The 11,065-nt window shown below is 37.4% G+C and overlaps 1 pseudogene; it reads right to left on the bottom strand.

Moving 5' to 3' along the window:
- Positions 1–445: 445 nt before the first annotated feature.
- LOC107830833 (mannan endo-1,4-beta-mannosidase 1-like) lies at positions 446–2,473 on the bottom strand (annotated as a pseudogene).
- Between the last annotated feature and the right edge of the window lie 8,592 nt (positions 2,474–11,065).

Raw genomic sequence — 11,065 nt, 5'->3', positions numbered from 1 at the left:
ATTCCCTGTGAGATTCGACTCCTGACTTGTTAACCTGAATATATTTGCAGCGACCGCTTTGTCCTTTTTATAAAGTATGGTTGGGTGTGATCACCTGTATTCTATTGGCTTGTGGTATATAAGAGGAAAATGACAGCTGAATGCATAAGGCATCCCGTATTCACGTAGAGTTCAGGGAAGGGATCGCACTCCAAGTAGTATATAAGTGACGAAGAGTAAATTAATTAAAAGAAGATCGATATATGGTATTTGAGAGAGAAACTGTTCCGGAAACAATTTATGCAATTACATATATTATTGAGTTTAATCAGCTTCACATGTTTGGTAATGTGAGCGAGCTGGAATAATTACTCAAAAAATTATGGATTTAAGATCACTCAATCCTATCATAAATTGATTATTGTAAAATCATAAAATTAATTATTGATAATCTTCATGCCTTCACTCAATGAACCAAATGAGTCAATGTCGTCATGGACTGCGATTGACCTGAAATTATTCGTGCAGTTGAAGGGTTTTGTCCCAAAACTATACAATAACCATCATCATAATTCTCCATCCCTTGTGCCATAAGTTGCCATACTAAGCTTCCTGCCATAGTTCCTCCTTCTTTTGCTAAATTATAGACATTTTTATACACACTACTCATGAATGTGTCTCTTGAACTAAGACTATATCCTTAACCTTTATTAGACTTTCCAAATTCAGCTAGAACTAGAGGTTTCTTTAGTGTGGTTCTTGCATCTTGCCAATGGCTTGTAATCCACCTTTCCATCCATGCTAATTGTGCATCATCGCTCTGTCCCGATACCCTGTAAATGTAAAAATATTTTATTCACCGATAGCGTAATAATTTTTTACACAAGTAGGTCACTTATAAGGTAATTATATAGGTAAATTTCTATAACTAGCTTTGATAACCTAATAACATAATGACTGCTATAATAAGTTAAACTACACTAATCATGTATAATATGTATATATCTATACAGCCAGCATATATAACTTAATTAGATCTAAAGTTATATGTTCTCTTTCTTCGAGTAGTTTAGAGTTCTTTCCTTTTCATAGTATATATTATAACGGAATTATATGAATTTTTGAGTGGAGAAAAGATGTTAATATACCATTGGTCAGTGTAAGCGTGAATAGTGGCAAAATCAATCTCATTGATAAGTTGGTTACTGATGAAATCTGTTCCAACTTGATAACCAGGATTAACTTGCTTCCTTTCAGGAATTGAATCACCATAAAATCCCTCTATTCCTACCTCTAGCAAGTGTTTGTTGTCTAGTGACTTCACGAAACTTGCCATTTCTTGAACCCAAACCTAGAGTGGTATTAGTAAGAAATCAAAATTTTACAGCAAAAAGTCAGTCATTGCTATTTCTAATAAACTTAAACTAATTTGGAAATGAATTAAAAGGCATTACTTGAGACTTACATTAACAGTTTTTCCAGAATAGTCAGCTTGGTCACGTGGCTCATTAATGAGTTCCCATGCCATGATTGTTGGATCATCTCTGTAAGAAACCCTAGTAATGGTATTGTACCTCGAAATGACTTTCTGTAGCGATTTCACAAAAACGTAAATTTATTAACCACCAACAAGCTTCTTCAAATTTACTTAATAATGAAGATACTATGTAGATTGAAAATTAGAATGCATAAATATCAAACAGTTGTTATTTACGTGAAAAAATTTCAAGCATTGCTATCCATACCTTAATGTGGTTCTTGTAATAATCTTTGAGTGTAGGATGAGTATAGAAATCGTCGTCATTATTGATTTGAGCCCCTGCATTTCGTGCCCACTGAATATATTGAGCTTTTCCTCCAAAGTCGTTCCAGTTGTTTACAAAGCTCAAGATTAAGCGAACACCATATTTTTTAGCTTCCGAAATCACAAAATCCAAACCCTAAAACCAGAAAATACACAGCAATTACCCTAAATTAGAAAAATTTTAAAAAAGTATCTAATTAACTAATGACACACTTCATATTGCTTAAATAATTAAACAAGAAATATTTAATCATAGCCTAACTTAATGAATTTAAGTTATATACATGTTGCGATGACAAAGGATTCTTACATTATCATAGCCTAACTTAATGAATTAGTACTCGATATATCTTCCGGGTTACCATATCATACAATATATAAAAAACTACATGTTGTTATGTTAACTTAACTTGGTAATGTAAAATTTATTTATGTGGTCGTTGCACAAAACATAAATCTTTACCTGGAAAACACGTTCATCATAAACGCCAGGTGATACTTGTAATGCTCTGTCACCTCCATCACTGAAAGCCCAAGTGCGACAAACAGAAAGACCAGCCTAAGTTCAAAATGAGCATCATTAACTGCTATAAACCCTGCATTAGCATTTCTTGGAACCCTAGCTTCACATGCAAGAGCTAGGAACAAGAATAAGAACCCACAAATACAGCTTGCTCTTGTAAAAGACATTTTGTTGTTTAAGTTCTATAGTGAATGGAAGAGATGTGATATGTTAGAGAGGTCACCTATTGTAGGCTTTTATAATGAGTTGATGATAAGAAAATTTATTAAAAATAGCAAATTTTGCAGGAACTAAGAAATCTTTCCAGTGGATGTTTACCTGAAAATATTTTATTTTTAAAGGTATCATGGTGTTTAACCAAAAATATGAGTCTTGGTCAAAGCTAAAAGAGAAATTCGGGTTACTGATAATCAGGAGACAAAAATAAAATACTTTTGAGAACAATGGCAGAAGGTAAATAAATAAGTATTTCAATGAATTCTCAATAGTATTCCGTGTCCTTACAAATGATGATCCTTCTTCCTTTTATAGATCATTCTAGGTAAAGGAATAAAGCCTCAGCTTTAATGATATAATCATGAGCAATAAATGACGTTAAATAGGCCGTTACACAATCATTCCTATTAAATACCAACTTTATAACGTATCAGACATTTAATAATGAATTTGGGCTCCTTTCTGTCATCTGATCCTTGCTTTCAATGCCTTCTAATCCGTTGGCTGCAAATAATTTAAATTGGTACGAGACTCGTATCTATACGTTGTCTCGTGCTTATTTAAATTCTTCTTCCCGTGGCTGTTTTCACCGTGCCTCTTAGTCAATTGCTGTTCTTTGACCATTCAACTAATCCACGTGTCATGCCACATCATTTTTAATATAAATTCAGTTTTTTCCCAATACAGATAGTCCCCCCACTTTCCATTTTTTTTATCAATTAAATAATTGGGAAGTGGATCTTCATGTAAAAAGAACTTTTGCCACAATTAATGCTCATGACAGTACTAACGTCTCAGCAGTCTTTTCCATTTAATGCTCTGTCCATGTGTCATTTTATAATTGATTCCGCTATTCATTCCTTTCTTCGAGACTTCTTCATTCTCACTATTTACGAAGTGATAGCTGCCTTTATTATAGGCTTTTCATCATTATACTTAAAAAGTTGACGGTTCCCATTTTACACATAACTTTGTCTTCCTTTGTCTTCTTCACTAATCTTCGACACATACCTTCTTCTTGACAATGTCTTCTTCAAACCCTAACCGTAAAAAAGTTCCAATTCTAGATCAGTTCCCCAACGCCCCTATTAGACACAGAAGAGGCGGAGGAAATAGGCCTCGAACAGGGTTAGAATCTACGCGAGGCGGTTCCTCTGGTTCTTCTTCAAGGAGTTTTGTTCCAAAAGCCCCTTCTTCTAAGAGTAGGGAAATTCTTGATACTTCTCAAGAACCCTCAGTTGATGATATAGTTCCCAGTGATTTGTCTTTTGAAAGTGACAAAACGTCTCTTCAAAAGCAAATTAAAAATTTAGAAAGAGCCGATACTTACCCAACATTAGTAACCGAGCTTACAATCCCCACTATAAGAAGAGATTGTAATTGGAAGGATAGTCTTCGAATGTCAATTCCTTCCCCAAATCAAAGAATTTCTTCTTTTAGAAATGGGTATTCTTCTGTTTACACTTACCCCTTCACTTTGGGTTTTAATCCTCCGATTGACCCAGTTATTCTCGATTTTTGTCGTTTCTTTACCATTTGTTTGGCCCAAATTGGTCCATTGGTGTGGAGAACAGTGGCTTGTTTGAGATATTTATCATCCAAGGCCAATGTCAATTTCACCTTTTCTCATCTCATTCATCTATACCATCCCAACTTAATACGCCATGGGGTTTTCACCTTAACTGCAAGGAGCAAAAAAGTTTTGGTAAACCCTGAGGATGACAGAGATCGTGGATGGTATATCCGTTACGTTGCTGTCCGTACAGTGGATTTGATTGGTGAAACAAATATTCCCTTTCCTGAGAAGTGGAATTTTGAACGTAAGTTTTCTCTTATTTACCGTACCTACTTTTGAGAATTTCAAAAGAATGTTGTTTTTTAACCTCGTCCCTTCTTGGTTTTTTGTAGCAACCATGGGAGATGTGGAACCTATTCCCAACTTTCGTGGTTGGGTAGACTCACTTTTAAAAATTGCTACTAGGGAGCAAAGAACTTGGAAATCAATTTCTTCCTTACATGGCTGGAAAGTCAAAACACACGGTATCCCCTCTTTTACAAAATTTTGTTTTACATGTTAAGCACTTTTTCCTCAACTTTAATCATGTATATCCATTCTTTAATCAGGATTTGGCATTAGAGGAATGACAGCTGAAGTAGCTATGGCCATTCGCATGTCTGCGAATGCTGCTCTGGATTTAGATAAGGCTCGAGCCTTGTTGCCTAAAAGAAAAGCTACAAAGGAAAGTTCTGAAGAAGAAGAGGAGGGTACCTCCCTAATTACCAGGCCAAGGGCCAGGAGACGAATAATAATTGATAATGAAATTGAAAACTCTCCTGCTCGTACCTCCACCACCGAGCCTGTTTTGATTCAATCTGATATGGATGCCGAACCAAGAGATAATAATGAATCAATTCAGCACCTTTTTGACAGTGGTTTCGAGAGTGGCGAGCTCGGACCTGTTTTTGACGAAGCTCCTCTTTCCTCACTTGTTCCTATTTCCTCCATTCCTCTGCCTACCGTAAGTGTTTCTTTACCAGCTTTAACACCTTCCATTTGTTTGCCAATTTCTACTGCTCCTATATCTGTTCCCTTGGCTACTTCAACCGCACCTGCTTCTGCTCCGGTGTTGGTTTCGACATCTTTTCCCTCCATTCCTTCTATTCCCTCCACTGCTCCTCTTCCCTCTGTTCATCATACAAAGACAGGTTCTAGCAGCGGAAATATGTCAATGAGAAGTGTTACTTTGGAAGTTCCTGCCAATCATAGCCTCCTGAGGAAGACTGGCAGAGCCGATGTTTGGCTCGAACCTCTCATTGGAGATATCGAGAAGAAGAAGATGGAGAGACATAGCTGCTTAACTTTGATGAACGACGTAGTTCATTCTACTTTGAAGGTATTTCTACCAACAAGTTTTTTTTTTAAATTATCTTCAATTTCTCATTTCCATGACTTACCTCTGTAGGCTAACCTTATTAGCACGGAACTAATGAGAATAATTTCCTTACTGGAAAGAAAAGCTCGTGAGTCTGAAAAGTCTATCCACGAGGCTGAGGAAATAGCTAGGGGAGCCCAACTTGAAGCAACCAACTGGAAGGAACAGTTTGAAAATGCTCAAGGAACTATAGAAGAGTTGCAAGAAGATAAAAACCTCCTAGAGCAGCAAAACCGTGGTTTAACTTCTGAGCTGGCAACAGTCAAAGCTTCTTCAAGCCAATTGAAAAGAGACAAAGAGCTTTTGGAATGCTCTTTATCAGAACAATTATCCAGAGCTAGTGAAGAAGTTAGAGAGCTGAAGGCACTTTTGGCTAAAAAGGAAGAATATGCAGGAGAGTTAGTGCAAAGCTTGACTCAAGCTCAGGCTGACTTACAGACTTCTTCTGTCGAGATTCAAGCCTTGAAGAGTTCTCATGCTTCTCTTGAAGCTTCCCTTGATTCCCATTTAGCTGAAAATCAAATTTTAAAAAACGATCTTGCTATGTGGGAAAAGGAATATGGACTTCTAGAGGAAAATTTTAACATAGAAGTGAGTTGGGCTTTTCTGAATTCTCGTCGTGATGCTTTGACGGAAGCTGCTCAAGAGGGTTTTGACTTGCAGTCTGAACTGGCTAAAGTCATAGATACCATCGAGAAAAGCCAACAGTCTACTGATACTCCTTCTCCTGCCCTTGAAGTTCCTGAAAATGTTGCTATTCCAGCTTCAGAGGGTGAAACTTCTACAACCCAGTCTATGGAAGTTGAAGCTTCCGTGACAATCCCCTCAACTGAATGATGGTTTGATCCCTTAGTTTTTTTTAAAGGATTTTTTGGTGAAAGTCCCCAGTTATCATAATGGGGCAATTGTATAAACTTTCATTGACTAAGTTTCTACTTAGTCTTTTTAATTAGATCAAGAAGTTTGCTAATACTTCAATGTGTTCTACTCTTGCCTTTTCTTTACTTATTTAGGACTTATAGAATAGTTTAGCATTTTTATCATTTGAAAATGCTTTATGATTCTCCCATGACTTATTGACATGAGGCTTATAAAAGAGGGCCCTTTTATTTTATCGACACTTAATGAAGAAGACGTCTCAACTTCATAATGGTGTTAAAATACGATGAAAGTAATAGGAAAACACACGTTTTGTATGAAACAACTTTGGCAAGTTTTCATTCATAAACTTTTAACAAGTGTTTGACTGTTACATGTATTACAATACATCTACAACTTTTCTCGTAACTGTTTTTCTTGTAACAGATTTGTAAATAACATAAACTAAACAAGGTTTTTTTAATAACCTGTTTCAGTACATAGTCATGACCCTATCTTTACATGTTAAGAAGGGTTTGAGAGGTGACTTTGTTTATGAGTTTGAGAGATGACTCTGTTATTCTCATGAATGCTGAAGACTTCGTAACTTCTTCTCAACACTTGCTTCAGTTTGGCCGACTTTTATTCGATACTCGTATCTGATTTTTAAGTGGACAGCATTCCAATGTGAGGGTAAAATTTTACCATCCATTGTTTCCAACTGGTATGCTCCTTTTCCCGCAATGCCACGAACTTTGTATGGTCATTCCCATGTTGGACTTAGCTTTCCTGAGTTAACAGTTTTTGTAGATTGGAAAACCTTTTTAAGCACGAAGTCCCCAATTTTGAAAAATCTGAGGCGTGCTTTCCTGTTGTAATATCATTCTATTACTTGCTTTTGTGCTACCATCCTTATCAAAGCAGCTTCTCTTCTTCCTTCAAGTAAATCTAGGCTAACCCGCATCTCTTCATTATTGGATTCCTCCATTGCCTGATCGTACCGTGTGCTTGGCTCACCTATTTCAACTGGTATTAAGGCTTCCGTACCATAAACCATCGAAAATGGTGTTTCTCCAGTGCATGTTTTGGTCGTTGTACGATAAGCCCATAGTACTCCGGGTAACACCTCAGGCTAATTACCTTTTGAATCTTGTAACCTCTTTTTCAAGTTATTGATAATAACTTTGTTAGTTGATTCCGCTTGTCCATTCCCCACTGGATGGTATGACGTAGATGTTATTCTTTTGATCAGCCAACTTTGAAAAAATTCTGTAACTTGTGCTCCAATGAATTGTGGTCCATTGTCACATACAATCTCCTTTGGTACGCCAAAGCGGCATATTATATTGCGCCATATGAAGTCTTTAACTGCTTTTTCTCGTACTTGTTTAAATGCCCCTGCTTCTACCCATTTAGTGAAATAATCTGTAAGTACGAGTAGAAATTTTACCTGACCTTTTGCTTGTGGAAGTGGACCTACGATATCCATTCCCCATTTCATAAAGGGCCAAGGGGCTAAAACAGTATGTAGTAACTCAGCTGGTCTGTGCATATTATTGCCGTACCTTTGACATTTATCACATTTGGACACGAAAATGGTTGCCTCTTCTTCCATCTTAGGCCAATAATATCCTGTGTGAATTAACGTTCTTACCAGTGACCGTCCTCCTGCGTGATTCCCACAATGTCCTTCATGTACTTCTCTCATGACATATTCGGTTCGAGAAGGGCCGAGACACCTTGCTAGTGGTCCACTGAACATCTTTCGATAAAGATTACCTTGATATAAACAATATCGTGCAGCTCTTTTGCGAAGCGTGTAAGCCTTTCCTTTGTCATTAGGCACGGTTCCGTGCTGTAAAAAGGAAACAATTTCATTTCTCCAATCCCATGTTAGATGATTAAAATTTACCTCGTTTTTGTCAGGTTCGAGAACAGAATGAAATAGATGTATGACTGAAGCATCTGTATTGTTTGCCATGTCTGCTGCGGATGCAAGGTTTGCTAAAGCATCTGCCTCTGCATTCTCATCTCTTGGGACTTGCACTACTTTCCAAGTTTGGAATTGCTTTACTAAATCCCGTACCTTTGCGAGGTATTCTTGCATTCGTGACTCTCTGGCTGTGTAAGTCCCCAGCATCTGATTAACCACGAGTTGAGAATCACTCTTGATTATAATCTGTGTTATGCCGAGTTCTCGTGCCAATTCTAAACCTGCAATTACAGCTTCATATTCTGCTTCATTGTTAGTTATAGAATGACATTTTATAGTCTGTCTAATGGTCTCACCCCCCGCAGGTGGTACGAGGACTATTCCTAAGCCTGCCCCTTTTACATTAGATGAACCGTCAGTGTATAAAACCCAAGTCCCCGGGTTCGCACCATTAAAAACTAATAATTCTTTCTCTGCTTCTAAATGCATCCCCTGGCTAAAATCAGCCACGAAATCAGCTAGTACTTGAGACTTTATAGCGGTCCTGGGTTGATAAATAACTTCATATTCACTTAGTTCTATAGCCCATTTCGCTAATCTTCCTGAAAGCTCATGTTTATGCAAAATATTTCGAAGCGGAAAAGCAGTAACTACAACAATGGGATGACATTGAAAATAAGGTCTTAACTTTCTAGATGCCATGACCAAAGCTAATGCTAATTTTTCTAACTGTGGGTATCGTGTCTCAGCTTCCAATAAAGACTTACTTACGTAATAAATAGGAGATTGTTTACCTTGGTCCTCGCGGACTAAAACAGCACTTACCGCGACTTCAGATACGGCCAGATAAATGAGAAGTTTTTCTCCTACCTTTGGTTTTGCCAACAACGGTGGTTTTGACAAGTAAGTTTTCAAATTTCTAAGGGCTTGCTGACAATCTTCATTCCACTCAAAATGATCCTGCTTTTTAAGTGCAGAGAAAAACTTAAAACACCTTTCTGAGGATTTGGAAATAAATCTCCCCAAAGCAGCAATTCTTCCCGTTAATCGTTGTACTTCCTTTTTATTAGTAAGGATATCCGGAATTTCTTCTATTGCTTTGATCTGAGAAGGATTCACTTCAATACCACGACTAGAAACAAGGAAACCCAAAAACTTACCTGATGCAACTCCAAATGCACATTTTTCTGGGTTGAGTTTCATATTAAATTTTCGCAAAATTTCAAAAGTAATAGATAGATGAGAAATATGATCATGAGATTGCTGGGTTTTGACGAGCATATCGTCTATATATACCTCCATTGTTTTCCCTAAATGTTCTTGGAACATTTTGGTGACCAACCTTTGATAGGTTGCCCCAGCATTTTTGAGACCAAAGGGCATTACTTTATAACAATAAGTCCCCCTGTCTGTGATGAAAGAAGTTTTTTCTTCATCACCAGGATCCATTTTGATTTGATTATATCCTGAGTATGCATCTAAAAAACTTAAAAGTTCATGACCTGCGGTCGCATCAATTAGTTGATCTATATGTGGTAAGGAAAAGGAATCTTTTGGACATGCTTTATTTAAATCAGTGTAATCTACACAAACACGCCACTTACCATTTTTCTTGGGTACAACCACCGTATTAGCTAACCAAGTTGGATATTTTATCTCACGGATTGATCCGATTTTTAATAATTTTTGGACTTCATCCTGAATCACCTGGTTCTTGAAAGCACCTTGTTTCCGTTTCTTTTGCTTTACTGGTGTGAAAGAAGGGTCGTCGTTGAGTTTGTGAGTCATCACATTTGGAGGTATCCCTGTCATATCAGCGTGGGACCAAGCAAAGCAATCTAAGTTAGCTTTTAAAAATTCGATTATCATACCTCGCATGTTCGTGTCTAAATTAGCTCCGATATAAACCTTCCGTTCAGGCTGTTGATCAAATAACGTCACTGCATCAAGCTCTTCAATCGTCGTTTTGATGCTTTCGTTCTCTTCAGGTTCTTGAATTGTGTCAGGCCTTGAGTCCAAATCTGTTTTCTCTTGTTCAGTTGAAGTTTGATCTTTTTTACTTTCAACTGTTTCTTGTAATTGCTATTTTGCTTTATTTACGGCGCTCGTACTTGTTACAGCGTTGACATTTCTGGCCATCTGCTGATCCCCACGAATTTGACAAATTCCCCATGGTGATGGGAATTTGATAACTTGATGCAGGGTTGATGGGACAGCATCCATATCGTGTATCCATGGCCTTCCCATGATCATATTGTAGGCCATTTCCATATCAACTACCTGAAATTTAGTTTCCTTCACAACACCCATAGCAAAAGTTGTTAGTATTACCTCACCTTTTGTTACTACACTTGAGTTGTCGAAACCTGACAAGGTGTGCGCCTTGGGTAACATTTTGTCTTCAGCTTGCATTTCCCGCAGTACCCTTAGTAATATAATATTTACAGAACTTCCTGGATCAATCAAAACTCGCTTTACATTAGTATCATATACAAGTAAAGATATTACCAGTGCATCATTATGTGGAGTTGTCACTCCTTCGTTATTTGCGTCATCGAACGAAATGCTTTCATTGTCAAGGACCTGCCGCACCCGTTTCCCGTGTGTAATCGTTACCTTAGAAACCTTGTTGGAAGCTATGTAAGTTATGCCATGAATATCTTCTCCCCCGCTTATGACATTCACTGTCCTCTTGGGTGAAGGAGGTTGTGGTGGTTCTTATCTGTTTTTCATATAAGCTTGTTTTCCTTTCTCACTAAATAATTCAGTGAGATATCCTTGCTTTAATAAATGATCTACTTCACTTTGCAGGAATCTGC

Source organism: Nicotiana tabacum, chromosome 22 (genome assembly GCF_000715075.1).
Source record: "Nicotiana tabacum cultivar K326 chromosome 22, ASM71507v2, whole genome shotgun sequence".
Classification (NCBI taxonomy): domain Eukaryota; kingdom Viridiplantae; phylum Streptophyta; class Magnoliopsida; order Solanales; family Solanaceae; genus Nicotiana; species Nicotiana tabacum.
This window is presented reverse-complemented; position numbering and strand designations above follow the sequence as displayed.